Source organism: Antechinus flavipes, chromosome 6 (assembly GCF_016432865.1).
Source record: "Antechinus flavipes isolate AdamAnt ecotype Samford, QLD, Australia chromosome 6, AdamAnt_v2, whole genome shotgun sequence".
In the NCBI taxonomy this organism is placed as follows: Eukaryota; Metazoa; Chordata; class Mammalia; order Dasyuromorphia; family Dasyuridae; genus Antechinus; species Antechinus flavipes.
The window spans coordinates 238,806,714-238,819,950 of NC_067403.1; the positions used below are offsets into that span (position 1 = coordinate 238,806,714).

Consider the following 13,237-nt stretch of genomic DNA (forward strand, 5'->3'; position numbering starts at 1 on the left):
GCTGCAAATACGGGGATTCCCCTTCCGGGCTTCGGGACTTTGCTGATTTGTAGCTGACATTTAGGCCCAGGCGGGAGGAAGAAGGGCCCTGGCTCTGCCCTTGTGCCCTTGGAAGAATAATCCATGCTTTCCTAAGCCCACAGCTTGTGGCTAGCCCAGCCAGGAGCTCCCTGACCCCTCCACAGGCACCCCCAGCACTCAACTGAAGTAGCCTGGCTCAGCCACCCAGCTACCCCGAGCTCTGGTCTCCTGGGTCAGAGACACGGCCCTTGTGGTCTGAGCTCAGAAGCCGCCCGAGCCACCCTCCTTCTTCCTGCCATGGCAGCTGGCAGCGCGTCAGTGCTGAGGGAGTGTACATGGGCATCTGGCCCTGGAGCCAGGCGTGGGAGCCCTAAGGTCCCTCCCGAGTCTCGCTTTGTCACTGGGGGTTTAGTGCTCTTACTTCCATGGTCTACTTTTGCTTTTGCCTTTCCTGTCCTCCTTCTCCTCCTTCCCTTCCTCTTCCTTTTTCTTCCTCTCTCTCCTCTTTTGACTTCCCTTCCTTCTCTTCCTCTTTTTCCCCCTGCTCCACTTCTATTCTCCCCTCCCCTCCTGTTCTCCCTCCTTTCTTCTTCCTCTCCCTTTTCTTCTTCTCCCTCTCCCTCTTCCCCCTTTCTCTTCTCCCTTTCCTCCTTCTTTTCCTGTTTTGACTTTCTCTCTCCTCCTCTTCCTCCTCCTCCCTCCCTCTTCCTCTTCTTTTCCCTGTTCCATCTCTTTTCTCTCCTCCTGCCCCTCTTTCTCTTTTCCCTCATCTCCCTACTCCTTTTCCTCTCCCCTGCCTTCCATGCCTCCTTTTCCTCCTCTCCCTTTTCTCCTCCCACTCTCTCTATCCTGAATGCTGCCCAAAACCAACTTCTGGGCTCCACTGCTGCTTTCTTGGGAGTTTGATTTCTTTTTTGTTGTTGTTGTTTTGCCACTTAATCACTGGCATTTCTTACAAAGAAAATCTGCTCTTGGCCTTGGTTTGACTTGGATTTGTGAGACTCCATTCTTTCCCTTATCAAAGAATAATGAAAATAAAATACTATCCCATGTTTCTCCAGCCTGGCAATCACGAGAGCTCTGCAAGGTGTGCTGTAGCAACTAAGAAACTGAGGCTCAGGGAGGGGCTCTCGAGTCCAAGTCCAAGATATAAAGGGGGAGCCCCTGGGGAACAAGAGGGCCGGAAAACCGAGGACAGAGATGTTCTGTAGGTTCTAGCTTCCCTGGGGCTGCAGGAATAGATTGTGTGTTATAAATGAAATAGAAAGGGGCAGCTAGTTGATGTAGTAGATAGACCATCGATCCTGACTGAGTTCAACCTCAGACATGTAACACTTCCTGGCTGTGTGACCCTGGGCAAGTGACTTAACCCCAATTGCCTCAGCAAATAAATAAACGGAATAGAATCAGAAGTGATGTTACAGGCAGAGTTTGGTTGTATTTGTTGTAGTTGTTGTTTTGTTTTAGTTTATCTATTTATTATTTGCAAGGCAATCAGTGCTAAATCACTCTCCCAGGGTCACACAACTAGTGTCAAGTATATGAAACTGAGTTTGAGGTCCTTTGATGCTGTTATATTAATAATGTTAATAATAATAATAAAATAATGTTCTTTTATATATTTAGATATTATATATATACATGACTTGAGATGACTTGAATTTAACTCATCCACCTCAAATTAAGCATTTGAGGAACTTTACATTATTGCCCGAGTGGGCAAAGGCTAGCGTCCAGGAGATGGAACAGAGAAACTTAGGTTCCAAGTTAGTCCTCACCTGTGCTCTAGATAAAGAGATTCAAGAGACATAGGAAGCGGGGGCAGAGTCACTTAATAAGGAGGAAGAACTCAGCTGTGGGAGTGGAGAATCCGGCAAAGATCAGCTGTGGAAGGAAGCATTTTAGCCAAGTCTTAAAGCCGGGGACTCTTACTGGGAGCAAGAGATGAGGGGTTTGGGGCTTTGGGGAAGGGGAGGTGACAGGGGGAGAGAAGGATGAGGGATGCTTGAGTCTTGAACTTAGGTCTTCTGAAAACCAGCCTAATATTGTTTAATGTCCACTTTGCCGCTTTTTACTCTTGACTCCAGCCGTGACTTCTTAGCTGTCCTAAAAGTTTAAGGCCATGACAGGCATAAGGAAGATAAATGGACTGTTAAATATTATATAAATATGAGTTATATTCTCATGGATCTTCATATGGAAGAGAAGGGATTCCAGGCTGGACGGAAGTCCTACAGGAAGGTTTTGGATTTGCTTTTAGGGAATGGCGGAGACCTTGGCCAGGACGTCTCTGAAAAAGCCCCACATTTTTTTTTTAATCTATGTATTTAGTACCATACCGACCAAACTTCCAAGAAATTATTTTACAGATCTAGAAAAAAATTGTAACAAAGTTCAGCTGGAAGAACAAGGTCAAGAATTTCAAGGGAAAACAATTCTCAAGAGTTTAAAGCATCTTTCTTTGTATGAAAACATTTTAATCTGATAATAACCTGTTTTTATTTATTTCATGTTTACCTTTTTGTGTTTGTCTTCAGTCTTTTATTTGAAGATGAATGTTCTGTTCTAATTCTGGTATTTTCATCAGAAAGGATTGAAATTTCCTTATTTTATTGAATGCACATCTTTCCCCTAAAAGATTGTGCTCAATTTTGCTAAATTGCTCATTCTTGCTCCTTGACAAACTCCGGGCTGTTGACTAACCTAAGTTTCTCTGTCCCATCTCCTGGTTGATGGAGCTTGCCTTTGTCCACTCAGGCGAGAGTGAACAGGGCAGAGTTCCTCAAATAATTAATTTGAGGTAGAGGATCTAAATTCAAATTGTGTCTCTGTTATTTATAAAATAATGTACTTTCCACCACCTATAACGATCCACCTGGCACTTAGTAGGTGTTTAATAAGTGCTAATTGATTGACTGATAGAGTTGGACTAGATTTTTTTAATGGCCTTTTTCTAGCACCATTCTAGTTTTTGCATAAAAATCCTGGAATAGAAATAGTACAAGTATCATGATTCCCATTTTACAGATGTAAAAATTATCACTGAGAGCTCTGAGGTGACTGGACAGTGGTCGTGCAGTTACCACCAAGTGTCAGAGCTAAGTTTTGACTCCAAATCCATTGATTCTCTCCAGTATATCACACTGCCTCTGAAGGGAACCTCTGAGAGCTCTTCCAACATTAATTCCTCCGCCTTACAATGCGGCATGAGAGGTGTGCGTGGTCAATCAGAAGACCTGGATTCAAGTCTCACCTCAGTCTCATCCTGGACTGTATGACCTCGGACAAGTCCCGTATCTTCTCAGCACGCCAAGAAATTAAAACTAGCATTTGAACAAGGGTTTCAGGCTTGCAAAGAAACTTATGTAGATTATCTCAGGTGAGCCTTGCAACAAACCTAAATATATGATTTGCCCAGGACCACGTGGCTCATAAGAACCTGAAGCGGGATTTGAACTTGGATTTCCCTAGATGTGAGTGCAGCATTTGGTCCACTGTGAGTTTGCAAGGGCCAGGTTAGACTGGGAGAAGAAGATCCTTCCTGGGAGCCGTCTGCAGCTATGAAATGTTAGGAATGGTCCAGCCCAACCCTTGCCCCCATTCCCCACACAGAAAAAGATGGGGAAGAAGTCACTGAGTCCTAGGTTGGAACAAGAAAAACTGGATTTCATTCTCGGCTCCGACACTTCTATGTGTGATTGTGTGTGACCCCTGGCAAGTCACTCAATCTTAGCATCCCTCAGTTTCCCTTCCTTAAAATGGGGGGAATAATCTGTTTACTGCTTACCACAGAGAATTATGAGGAGAAAGCACTTTATATAGTTAAATCTCTCCACGAATAGAAGTCATTTTTTAGGCAGATCATTTCTTCATCAAGGCCTTAGCTGAAGCACCTAAAGTTTGTTTTTGGAGGAAGAGTTTTTTGGGTTTTTTTTTAAAAGGCCAGCTCCTTTCCAGTATGGATATAGCCACAAGACCTCCCCCACTTCCCCTCTCTCGGTGTCTGGGGGTGGGAGTGACTTCTTGAGTTTGTTTGGAGCCAAAAGGCATAATGAGATGAACGAGTGCCAAGGAAAACACAGGCAGAATGTCAGGGGACAATGCCAGGTGACGGAGCAGCAGGGCTCGGAGCTGAGGCTGAGGAGGAGATTCCTTATGAGAGCGCCCAGGACTTTATGACCACGGGGTGCCCGGGCCGAGCCTTGACTTGGGCCATGACCGGCTAGTCGGGTCTGGGCTCTTGGGCTGTGACACTGGAATATTCCTCATCCCAACTGTCCTGCTTCTTGGCGGGACCTCCAACTTCCCTTTCCACTTTGGAGAGGGAAATGTGGCCAGTCGGTATAACGGGTGCCCACTGAAATCCTGCCTGGCAATGTCGGTGACTAGAGATCCATTCAGCATTTATCAGGCTCCTGCTCTGTGCGGGGCACCATGCTAGGTGCCAGGGAGGCGAAAACAAAAACGAGACTCTCCTGTCCTGTCAGGATTTACATTGGATATATAGGGATGATGACTATATCTATCTATCTATCTATGTGTGTGTGTGTATGTGTGTGTGTGTGTGTGTGTGTGTTTGTGTGTGTCTGTGTCTATATATATATATATATATATATATATATATATACCACATCAATGTTACACACACACAAAGTAATATTGATGTAGTTGAACATGACAGATAGAAGGCTGGCTTCTATCAGGAACAGGAAGATGGAGTTCAACTTACCTCAGATATGGACTGACTTGGTCAAATCACTTAACTGCTCAATAACCCAAGGAGTTCTCTAAGGTGCTGACAGAGAGATAGAGACAGACAGAGACAGACAGACAGAGAGACAGAGATGGAGAGGGAGAGAAGAGAGAGACAGAGACGGATTCAGAAAGAGAAAAGAGAGAGAGAGAAAGACAGACACAGAGACAGAGAAACAGACAGAGATAGACAAGATACAGAGACAGACAATGAGAAGAGAAATTGGGAGAGAAAGGCAGGGAAGGAGAGAGAGACTCAGAGACGGAGACAGAGGCAGAGCAGAGAAAGCACTAGCACCGAGAGGGCTGTGACAGCTGTAAGTCACGGTGGTGTTAACACAGCCTTAGCATTTATTACTTAACTCTGTGTAGTCATTTATTTATTTATTTATTTTGCTCTTTGGGAGAAAAAGCCTGAAATCACACTTCTCGGGGGGATGAGCTGGGAGCTGGAAGAGACACTTCCCCCAATCTGCCCAACAGGATCCTCGTTCCGTGCCGTCTGGCGTGACATTAGCGCCCGCCAGCTCGGGCATGCTGATCACATTTGCATTTTGCTGGCTAGTAGAACAAGTACTCGCCTGACTGGGACTGGCTCCTTCCCTGCAGGGATCGGAGCCCAGGAGGGAGAGGGGAGGAGGAGGAGAAGTTCCAGGCCCCTGGTGCCCAGCTTCTTGGGGGGTCAGTGGGAAGCTGAGCCCTGTCTGCTGGTTTAGTGGTTGGCTCAGGCACCAGCTTCTCCCCTGGTGAGATGGGATATCGAGATTAGAGGGGAAAGGAACTGAATTGGACCGAGAACCAGGACGTGGGGAGAAAGGGGGCAGCTGAAGTGGACGGGGCCATGAAATGAGCAAGAATCAGAGATCCACCAAGCGTTTCTATTCCAGAACCCAAGTTGGAAATCATCTAATTCATCCTAGACCTAAGCAAGTTATCTCCGCTCCACAGAACCCAGGCAGTTCTTGCTCACCTGGCCTTTGGCCCAACACCTTGAAGGAAGGTGGATTTACCTCTAGCGGAGACAGCCCACCCGCTTTCAGATTGTCCTAATTACAACATTTTTGTCTCCCTCAAGCCAGGGCTTCTGGGTCTTTTCTCTGGAGCCAAGCCGAACACAGTTAATCGTTGGGGGTGACGTTCCAGTATTTATAGCTACGAGGTTCCCTCCCACTGTTTTCTTGTCTTTACACCCAACATCACGAATTATCCTAGTCTGGCACAGACTTCAGAGTCAGTGGAAAGGACTGGGAAACACCCGGGATTGGTTGGGGGTCCTATTACAATCTAGAGGAATTGTTTTTTTTTTTTTTTTTTTTTTAATTTTTTATTTAATAATTACATTATATTGACACTCATTTCTGTTCCGATTTTTTTCCCCTCCCTCCCTCCACCCCCTCCCCTAGATGGCAAGCAGTCCTTTATATGTTGGATATGTTGCAGTATATCCTAGATACAATATATGTTTGCAGAACCGAACAGTTCTCTTGTTGCGTAGGGAGAATTGGATTCAGAAGGTATAAATAATCCGGGAAGAAAAACAAAAATGCAGATAGTTCACATTCGTTTCCCAGTGTTCTTTCTTTGGGTGTAGCTGCTTTTGTCCGTCATTTATCAATTGAAACTCAGATCTCTTTGTCAAAGAAATCCACTTCCATCAAAATATGTCCTCATACAATATCGTTGTCGAAGTGTATAATGATCTCCTGGTTCTGCTCATTTCACTTAGCATCAGTTCATGAAGGTCTCTCCAAGCCTCTCTGTATTCATCCTGCTGGTCATTTCTTACAGAACAATAATATTCCATAACATTCATATACCACAATTTACCCAGCCATTCTCCAATTGATGGGCATCCATTCATTTTCCAGTTTCTAGCCACTACAAACAGGGCTGCTACAAACATTTTGGCACATACAGGTCCCTTTCCCTTCTTTAGTATTTCTTTGGGATATAAGCCCAATAGAAACACTGCTGGATCAAAGGATATGCACATTTTGATAATTTTTTGGGCATAATTCCAGATTGCTCTCCAGAATGGTTGGATTCGTTCACAACTCCACCAACAATGCATTAGTGTCCCAGTTTTCCCGCATCCCCTCCAACATTCATCATTATTTTTTCCTGTCATCTTAGCCAATCTGACAGGTGTGTAGTGGTATCTCAGAGTTGTCTTAATTTGCATTTCTCTGATCAATAATGATTTGGAACACTCTTTCATATGAGTGGTAATAGTTTCAATCTCATCCTCTGAAAATTGTCTGTTCATATCCTTTGACCATTTATCAATTGGAGAATGGCTTGATTTCTTATAAATTTGAGTCAGTTCTCTATATATTTTGGAAATGAGGCCTTTATCAGAACCTTTAACTGTGAAAATGTTTTCCCAGTTTGTTGCTTCCCTTCTAATCTTGTTTGCATTAGTTTTATTTGTACAAAGGCTTTTTAATTTGATGTAATCGAAATTTTCTATTCTGTGATCAGTAATGGTCTCTAGTTCATCTTTGGTCACAAATTTCTTTCTCCTCCACAAGTCTGAGAGATAAACTATTCTATGTTCCTCTAATTTATTTATAGTCTCGTTCTTTATGCCTAGGTCATAGACCCATTTTGATCTTATCTTGGTATATGGTGTTAAGTGTGGGTCCATGCCTAATTTCTGCCATACTAATTTCCAATTATCCCAGCAGTTTTTATCAAATATTGAATTCTTTTCCCAGAAGTTAGGGGCTTTGGGCTTGTCAAACACTAGATTGCTATAATTGACTATTCTGTCTTGTGAGCCTAGCCTTTTCCACTGATCCACTAATCTATTTCTTAGCCAATACCAAATGGTTTTGGTGACTGCTGCTTTATAATATAATTTTAGATCAGGTACAGCTAGGCCACCTTCATTTGATTTTTTTTTCATCAATTCCCTTGAGATTCTCGACTTTTTATTGTTCCATATGAATTTTGTTGTTATTTTTTCTAGATCAATAAAATATTTTCTTGGAAGTCTGATTGGTATAGCACTAAATAAATAGATTAGTTTAGGGAGTATTGTCATCTTTATTATGTTCGCTCGGCCGATCCAAGAGCACTTAATATTTTTCCAATTATTTAAGTCTGACTTTATTTGTGTGGAGACTTTTTTATAATTTTGCTCATATAATTCCTGACTTTCCTTTGGTAGATAGATTCCTAAATATTTTATGGTATCAACAGTTATTCTGAATGGAATTTCTCTTTGTATCTCTTGCTGTTGGGTTTTGTTGGTGATGTATAAAAATGCTGAGGATTTGTGGGGATTTATTTTGTAGCCAGCTACTTTGCTAAAATTATGAATTATTTCCAATAGCTTTTTGGTAGAATCTCTGGGGTTCTCTAGGTATACCATCATATCATCTGCAAAGAGTGATAGTTTGGTTTCCTCATTGCCTACTCTAATTCCTTTTATATCTTTCTCGGCTCTTATTGCCGAGGCTAGTGTTTCTAATACGATATTAAATAATAATGGTGATAGTGGGCAACCTTGCTTCACTCCAGATCTTACTGGGAAAGGTTCCAGTTTTTCCCCATTGCATATGATGCTTACTGATGGTTTTAAATATATGCTCCTGACTATTTTAAGGAAAAGTCCATTTATTCCTATGCTCTCAAGTGTTTTTATTAGGAATGGATGTTGGATTTTATCAAATGCTTTTTCTGCATCTATTGAGATGATCATGTGGTTTTTGTTTGTTTGGTTATTGATATAGTCAATTATGCTAATAGTTTTCCTAATATTGAACCAGCCCTGCATTCCTGGTATAAATCCTACTTGGTCATAGTGTATTATCCTGGTGACAATTTTCTGTAATCTTTTTGCTAATATTTTATTTAAGATTTTAGCATCAATATTCATTAGGGAGATTGGTCTATAATTTTCTTTCTCTGTTTTCAGCCTACCTGGTTTAGGTATCAGTACCATATCTGTGTCATAAAAGGAGTTTGGTAGGACTCCTTCAATCCCTATTTTTTCAAATAGTTTATATAACATTGGAGTTAATTGTTCTTTAAATGTTTGGTAGAATTCACATGTAAATCCATCTGGTCCTGGGGATTTTTTCTTAGGGAGTTGATTGATAGTTTGTTCTATTTCTTTTTCTGAGATGGGACTGTTTAGGATATTTACTTCTTCCTCTGTTAGTTTGGGCAAGCTGTATTTTTGGAGGTATTTTTCTATTTCATTTAAGTTGTCGAATTTATTGGCATAAAGTTGGGCAAAGTAACTCCTAATTATTGCTCTAATTTCCTCTTCGTTAGTGGTGAGTTCTCCCTTTTCATTTTTAAGACTAACAATTTGATTTTCCTCTTTCCTTTTTTAATCAGATTTACTAAGGGTTTGTCTATTTTGTTGGTTTTTTCATAGAACCAACTCTTAGTTTTATTAATCAATTCAATAGTTTTTTTACTTTCAATTTTATTGATCTCACCTTTTACTTTTAGAATTTCAAGTTTAGTGTTTGACTGGGGGTTTTTAATTTGTTCCTTTTCTAGCATTTTTAATTGCAAACCCAATTCATTGACCTTCTCTTTCTCTATTTTATACAAATAGGCCTCTAGAGATATGAAATTTCCCCTTATTACCGCTTTGGCTGCATCCCATACATTTTGGTATGATGTCTCATTATTATCGTTTTCTTGGGTGAAGTTATTAATAATGTCTATGATTTGCTGTTTTACCCAATCATTCTTTAGTATGAGATTATTTAGTTTCCAATTATTTTTTGGTCTACTTCCCCCTGCTTTTTTGTTGAATGTAATTTTCATTGCATCGTGGTCTGAAAAGGATGCATTTACTATTTCTGCCTTACTACATTTGAGTTTGAGGTTTTTATGTCCTAATATATGGTCAATTTTTGTATAGGTTCCATGAACTGCTGAAAAGAAAGTGTATTCCTTTCTGTCTCCATTACATTTTCTCCAGAGATCTATCATATCTAGCTTTTCTAGTATTCTGTTTACCTCTTTGACTTCTTTCTTATTTATTTTCTGGTTTGATTTATCTAATTCTGAGAGTGCAAGGTTAAGATCTCCCACTATTATAGTTTTACTGTCTATTTCTTCTTGCAGCTCTCTTAGTTTCTCTTTTAAGAATTTAGATGCTACCCCACTTGGTGCATATATGTTTAATATAGATAGTGCTTCATTGTCCATGCTACCCTTTAGCAAGATATAGTGTCCTTCCTTATCTCTTTTAATTAGGTCAATTTTTGCTTTAGCTTGATCTGAGATCAGGATGGCTACCCCTGCTTTTTTGACTTCACCTGAAGCATAGTAGATTTTGCTCCAACCTTTTACCTTTAACCTGCATGTATCTCCCCGCTTCAGGTGTGTTTCCTATAAACAACATATTGTAGGATTCTGGCTTTTAATCCATTCTGCTAACCGCTTCCTCTTTATGGGGGAGTTTACCCCGTTCACATTTATGGTTAGAATGACCAATTCTGTATTACTTGCCATCTTGTTAACCCCGGTTTATGCTTTCCTCCCTTCTTTCCCCTTTCCCCCCTTCCAAGTATTAAGCTTGTGAGCACCCCTTGTTTCTCACAGCCCTCCCTTTTTAGTGTCCCTCCCCCCGCCTTAGAGTTCCTCCCCCTATCTTACCCCTTTCCCTCCCAGTTCCCGTATTCCCTTCCGCTTAGCTTATTCCTTCCCTTTCCACTTTTCCCTTCTCACTTTTCAATGAGATGGGAGAAGTTTCACCATAGATTGAATATGTCTTAAGATTTTTCACTTAAAGCCAATTCTGAAGGCAGTAAGATACCCACTATATTCATCCCCCTCCATTCTTTCTCTCAGATATAATAGGTTTCCTATGCCTCTTCATGAGATGTACTACCCCCACTTTACCCTTTTTCTGGTACAATGTCCTTTCCACATCAATTTCTAGAACAAGGTATACATGTATTCTTTATGCATCTATATAGTCAAAATATAGTTCCCAAGATTAATCTTTACCTTTTTAGATTTCTCTTGAGTTCTATATATGTAGATCAAACTTTTTGTTAAGTTCTGGTTTTTTCATCAGAAATAGATGAAATTCGCTTACTTCGTTGAATGTCCATCTTCTTCCCTGGAAAAAGATGCTCATTCTCGCTGGGTAAGTTATTTTTGGTTGCATACCAAGTTCCTTAGCCTTTCGGAATATCATATTCCAGGCCCTTCGATCTTTTAATGTGGATGCTGCCAGATCCTGGGTGATCCTTATTGTGGCTCCTTGATACTTGAATTGGGTTTTTCTAGCCGCTTGCAATATTTTTTCTTTCATCTGTGGGTTCTGGCATTTGGCCACTATATTCCTTGGTGTTTTGATTTTAGGATCCCTTTCAGTGGGTGATCGATGAATCCTTTCAATGTTTATTTTTTCCTCTGTTCCTATGACTTCTGGGCAGTTCTCTTTGATAATTTCCTGGAAGACAGTGTCCAGGCTCTTTTTTTCATCATGTTTTTCTGGGAGTCCAATGATTCTCAGATTGTCTCTCCTGGATCTGTTTTCCAGGTCTGTTGTCTTTCCCAGAAGGTATTTCACATTTTTCTCCATTGTTTGATTTTTTTGGATTTGCTTGACTGATTCTTCTTGTCTCCTCGAGTCATTCAATTCCACTTGTTCAATTCTGATTTTCAGTGAAGTATTCTCTTCACTCACTTTTTAAAAATCTTTCTCTAATTGTCCAATTGAGTTCTTTTGTTCTGTGGAATTTTTTTCCATTTCGCCAATTTTGTTTTCCAGTTCACTAATCCTATTTTTCAAGGATTTTACTTCTTTATCCACTCTCTCTTTAACTGACTTCTCCAGGCTCTTTTGCCAAGCCTCCCTCTCCTTTTCCCAAGCTTCCTTCTCCTTTTGCCAAGCCTCAGTCTGCTTTCCCCATTTTTCTTCTAGCTCCCTTGTGAGAGCCTTTTTAATCACTTCTATGAGGTTCATCTGTGCTGAGGAACAGACGATCTCCTCCTTTGGGGAATCACCTGGGGACTGCCTGTTTTTAGTCTCCTCAGGATTTAGAGTCTGCTCTCTATCTGTGTAGAAGCTGTCTAGGGTTAAAGTCCTCTTCAGCTTCTTGCTCATTCTGTCTATTAATCAGAGACAAACTACCAAAGAAAAACAGAAAAAACTGGAGTCTTTCTTTGGGGGGGGGCTGGGTGTGTTATCGAGCTTCCTCTACAGACTGCAGGTGGCAGCAGTGAGGCACTAGCAGGACTGTGCTGCGCCTGCGCTCTGAGATCCCAAAGCGTGCTGAGTCACTGAGGGGGGGAAGGGGGGGGCGGCCAGGTCCTGAGAGACTCCAGCTGTTTGCGGTTGTGTTCTTCAACCCCGGTGTTTTTAGCTTCTCTGCTGGGCTGCTGACTTGCTGCAGGTTCCAAACCTGTAGCGAAGCTCTCCCCGCAGAGACAGCTGCGATCACTCCCCACCCCCTCTCCAGTCTGCTCCCGTGCTCTCACTGCCGCTGCCCTCAGCCTGCGCCCGATCTAAAACCGCCCCAGCCCTCCAGTAAAGACAGACCTTTCTTGGCGGATCTCAAGGATGGCTTCTCTTGGTAACTATTTGTGGGTTTTTTTCAGTCAAGCATTGATTCAGAGGCTTGTAATGAAGTGGATAGTGAGAGAAAGCGCGGAGCTTATGCAACTGTGAGCCTCCTCTCCGCCATCTTAACCGGAAGTCTAGAGGAATTGTTAATGGCTCTGCTTGTGCCCAACAGGTGACATTGGTTTGCGTGGGAATCAGTGTAGTCGGCGGTCCTGATTGATACAAACATAGCCCCGGAACTGAACTTCTGGGAAGGAACTCGGTGACCCGGAGTCCTTCATTGGCTGTGGAGGTAAGAAAGAGAGATTCAGTCTGACTCTTGTGTGACTTGACCTGGTAAAAGTGCTCAGTTTTGTCCAGAGGTCATATACCAGATCCGCAAATCTGGCGCCATCCCACAGGGATAATGCACAAGAAGAGAGCTACACACTCGCTGAGATGCACACTCAGCCTTTATAGGATCCCCAGACTCAAGGCTGGAAGGACCCCGGGACTCGGCCCAATCCCACTACTTCATTTTACACATAAGGAACCTGAGGCCTCCAGAAAGGGATCCCATTGAATTTGCTTTTTTAATTGTTCTTTTTCTTCTATTACTGTTCCTACTCAGACACTCCCTTCCGCCCTATTGAAACTTCTTTTGGAACAAGAAAGTACAAAGAAGAAAAATAAGTTCCCACACTAACCCCATATGCCTTATTCTGTTCCTATAAGACCACCATGTCTCTGCTGAAAGGTGGGACCCATCCTCCTCATCAGGTCACTGGAGTTATGATTAAATACAATATTGTTCAGGGATCGGAAGTCTTTTGGGCTGGTTTTTCTTTATATTATTAATATATAATATAATATAATATTATTATATTTGCTGAATCGGTTCTGCGTCAGTTCACAGAAACCTTCTCAAGTTTCTTG

The 13,237-nt window shown here is 41.9% G+C and overlaps 1 protein-coding gene across 1 annotated transcript in view; it reads left to right on the forward strand.

Moving 5' to 3' along the window:
* TSPAN18 (tetraspanin 18) overlaps nt 1-13,237 on the forward strand; it is a 231,159-nt gene that overhangs the window by 136,358 nt on the left and 81,564 nt on the right. The window contains exon 3 of the mRNA XM_051966195.1: nt 12,495-12,614. The gene's annotated coding sequence lies outside the window, so the exon portion shown is untranslated. The remainder of the gene's footprint in view (nt 1-12,494; nt 12,615-13,237) is intronic.